This window comes from Sapajus apella, unplaced genomic scaffold, assembly GCF_009761245.1.
Source record: "Sapajus apella isolate SASKATOON/1434 unplaced genomic scaffold, GSC_monkey_1.0 scaffold41, whole genome shotgun sequence".
NCBI classification, from domain to species: domain Eukaryota; kingdom Metazoa; phylum Chordata; class Mammalia; order Primates; family Cebidae; genus Sapajus; species Sapajus apella.
In genome coordinates, this window is record NW_022436981.1 from 16,826,245 (window position 1) to 16,830,699 (window position 4,455).

General features: G+C 36.5%; 1 pseudogene; it reads right to left on the reverse strand.

Annotated features, from left to right (window-relative positions):
* Positions 1-803: 803 nt before the first annotated feature.
* Positions 804-1,352, reverse strand: LOC116565654 (annotated as a pseudogene).
* Between the last annotated feature and the right edge of the window lie 3,103 nt (positions 1,353-4,455).

Sequence of the window (4,455 nt, forward strand, 5' to 3'; positions counted from 1 at the left end):
ATTTGTATATTTTAAATGAAAAATTAAAATCAGGAAGTCATCTGAGGTATCTCATGTTTCAGTAGCTGGCAGGCTTCATGTAGAACTCATAAGTGTCTTGATAAATAATCTGAGAAATTTTTATAATTAATAAACAAGATTTTTATTAAAACTTTTAAAACATATTGTTTTTCCAAAGGGGGTGAAAAAGTAATGATGACAAATAGGTTCAATTACATATAGCTGGGGTCAGAAAACAAGCTGATGTAATCTAACTCCTTTTTTTAAGGGTGTGTGCATCCTCACCTTTAATAAATACTGCCAACATTTAGAAATCTGACAATGTCAAGGACTTGCAAAAGTATCAAATGTGATGGGTGTGAAATGGCATCTCTCTGTAGAAGGTGCTGGAGTTAGTCTGGCCTTGGAGAGGCACTTAGACGGTTTTAGCAAGAATATTTTATAAATGGTATTGATACAGTCTAATTAAGATTAGTGGGAAATAAAAACATGCTGCTTAGAAATAATTATCCATAGCTCTAAAAGTGTTGAACAATGAGAACACGTGGACTTACGGAGAGGAGCATCACACACTGGGGGCAGTCGGTGGGGGTAGGGGAGAGACAGCAGGGGATGGGGAGGGTGGGGAGGATGGAGAGGGATAACTTGGGGAGAAATGCGAGATATAGTATGCACCTAAAGTAAAAAAAATAAAATTAAAAAAAGAAAATCTTTTTTTCTAATGTAACAATATATAAGATTTTAGAGAAAAGGAGAACAACTTGAAATAAATCAGAAAACACTTTTATATTATAATCATTCTTTTAATACACTTCAAATTTGTACTTAATACTTTTCTCCTCCTTCACATCGGAGACAACACGTTGTGGGTATTCTGGGAGAAGTTTATATTTCTCTAAATCAACTTCTGGGGGGGAAAAGTGCCACTTTCAAACTCCTGCATGATCCATGTCTCAAATAGTTTAAAATGGTCAATTCATGGCTTCCTTCTAAAAAGAACTGCTTCCCACTTTGAAAATCATGTGTAGTTTATTTGTTAATTCTAGTTGCCCAATAAGTTTTAAGGCATCATCCAGACTTTAGGCAAGAAAATTAGCTCTTTGTGGTGGTTCCCCGAGTTCTCTACTGAGAACTAAATTAATTCTGTACTTTAAAGATTGATTACTTTCAGTAATTGATAACCAGGTCTTCCTACTCATAATTACTAGATTCTGTTTACCTTCTACTGAAGAGGTTGTGGTCATTTTTTGGAATTGAATTTATTTCTGAGCCAGGGTCAGGGCACGTCCCCATTCCTGAAGATGCCCATCTTCTGGGAAAGTGTTGACAGGGCAGCTTAGCGGATGAATCATAACACCACCAGTGAACACTTCTGAGCTGGGTAGCAACACTAGGACGCACAGCTAAGAAACACGCGAAATTCCAACTCCTATGGTTTTTTGTTTTTGTTTTTGTGTTTTTGAGACAGAGTCTGGCACTGTCACCCGGGCTGGAGTGCAACGGCGCTATCTCGGCTCACTGAAACATCCACCTTCGGGTTTACACAATTCTCCTGCCTCAGCCTCCCCAGTAGCTGGGATTACAGGCACATACCACCACACACAGATAATTTTTTGTATTTTTATTTTAATTGAGATGGCTTTCACTATGTTGGCCAGACTGGTCTCGAACTTCTGACCTTGTGATCCACCCACCTTGGCCTCCCAAAGTGCTGGGATTACAGGTGTGAACCACCATGTCCAGTCTAATTCTTGTTTTTATACTGCAAATCATTATTTCAATTTCTTCCTTAGATTTGGGTTACTGTTGATGAATAAAGAGTATTGCTAATATTTATAACATTTTCTCAGAATTATATTTTGTAATTAATAAGAAATACTTTAAATCCATAAATTAGATAATGGGTTCACCTATAAATATTTTTACCCAAATAAGAAATTTAAAATTTTACAGAATTAATTATAGTTATAACATTTGTTGTTTGTAGTTGCGTGAATGTTATATAGGGAGAAGAGTTAATCCTGCAAATAAATAACTATTCAACCTTGAATTTCACCTTTGTTTACTTAAATTTGTTTTTGATAATGACTTTTTTGTTGTTGCTGTTTTGATTTTGCTTTTTGAGTCACGGAGAATGATTTCTAAAGAGGAGTACAACATGATTATCTTTCTTCCAAAAGAAACATAACACTTACATAGAAAACTTTCAACTGTGAGGCAATATCTACCACAATCATTAAGGTAGATGGTTTACCTTCATATAATATTCAATTATCTCTTAGCTACCTATAAGTTAAGTATATAATGTTAAGTGTTGAGTACCTTATATTTATTTCATACAGGCTTAACAGTGTTACAATTGCTTTGCCTTTTTGATTCGTATCATTTTAGTTTTGATGATGTTAGTATTCTACTGAATTAAAAAAAAACCCTTTTGTTTGTACTACATATTCCTCAGGTAGAACAAACAAACATTACTGATGCAAGCTGCTGGCTTTCTCTGCCTTCCTGGAGTTTTCTCTGTGAGTTCATGTGTATCTACCTGTGTAAACCAAATTAAACTCTAATTCTCAATGAATCTTAAAAGTCTCTCGGCCGGGCTTGGTGGCTCACGCCTGTAATCCCAGCACTTTGGGAGGCCGAGGCGGGTGGATCACGAGGTCAAGAGATTGAGACCATCCTGGTCAACACGGTGAAACCCCGTCTCTACTAAAACTACAAAAAAATTAGCTGGGCATGGTGGCGCGTGCCTGTAATCCCAGCTACTCAGGAGGTTGAGGCAGGAGAATTGCCTGAACCCAGGAGGCGGAGGTTGCGGTGAGCCGAGATCGTGCCATTGCACTCCAGCCTGTAACAAGAGCGAAACTCTGTCTCAAAAAAAAAAAAAAAAAAAGTCTCTCCAAGCAAGCGAGATAAGGAGGTGCCTACACCTTCCATGACGCTAACTAAAAGGAACACCTCATTAATCTCATTAATACTCTATCTAAATCTTTTTCTGGCCTTTATTAATTTTAATTTGCAACTAATTTATTTCTGTGATTATCTGATAAACGTCTATCCTCCCCACTGTGTTTTAAGAATGTCAGAGCAAAGATCACTTTTCTTTTGTTCACCGTTGTGCCCTAACACTTAGGGCAGGAGTTAGCTGAGGAAAAGTCAGATAACAGAGCTACAAAGAGAATATGGGCTGCAGAAATACTGGCCTAACTCTTCAGGGTCCTGTCAGGGGACAAATCAACTTTTCCTTATCTGTGTTTTTATTCTCTTTGGCTCAAAATACCCAGAAAAAAAAATGGCTCAAATTGTTCTGGCCTGGGTCCCTTGCCTGCTTCTTGGCAAGAACAACACAGGGCACCTGAACTGAGAAGACACGCAAACTGTATACAGTGAAAGAAGAGTAATTCCTCACAGAAAATCCAGGTTTTGTTACCAGACCATAGCAGTGATGGATACCAAGAAAGCAAAGCTGAGAGATGCTCATTACAGAGAAGAAACAAATGATTCTACAGTTCCAATAAGTTCTTCACAATAGCAGTATCAGGAGATACACACAAAAAAATCATGTTTCTTTTAATGTCAGTTTTCCCTCAGAATAACCTACAGCAAGTTAATTCATCTTACGTTAAAATGTTTGTGCCGACAGATATGTGGAAAGGATGATCTGGACTGTATGCCAAGATGGCTCATATCCCTAAAGTGTTTTTTAAATCTTATGAAGTACTTTTCCCTTACATTGCTACTCCATGAAGGCAGGGACCATGTCTGTTTATTGTACCTCTGTATTTCTAGTACATGCTCAGAGTTTGGCACAAAATATGCACTTAAATATTATCGAATGAATAAATCAAGGAAGGATGACAGAGGGCCTCTAACTGGATGTAGTCCTATTTGATCTCTTTCCCTTATGGGAGCTAAAAATAAGTTAAGACTGGAATTAAAAATTTTAAGATGTTTTTTACACAAATTTGAAATACAAGTTAGCTACAAATACTTTTAATTTGCATATAAAAATATCTTAAAATAATTTCAGCCTTAACTTCTTTTTAGTTCTTATAAGGAAAACAAAGCCAAATCTAGAGTTTCAAAAGGAAAATATCTGTGTCACTTACAGATTATGTTCAGCCTAAGATTCTCATGAAACATTATAGGAGGATAGAAAATGATGTAAGGTGATCTTGTGCTAGTTTATCTCTGCCCTGAGGCAGAAAATAAGACCCTCATAGACAGGTTTGAGAGCTTAAATTCCTACAAAATAGTTCTCAAAGTATGAGGAGATAAATATTGACACTAATTCATCTAGTGTGGTATTATTTTCCTGAAATAATCCTCCTTGGCAACTTGTCATGAAAATCTATCAGATGGACAAGTTTCTTCGTCTATTGCATTTTTTTCTGCTGACATCTCCATTAAGTGATATTATTAATTCTGTTCAAAAGTGTAATTCTTTTTCAGTTG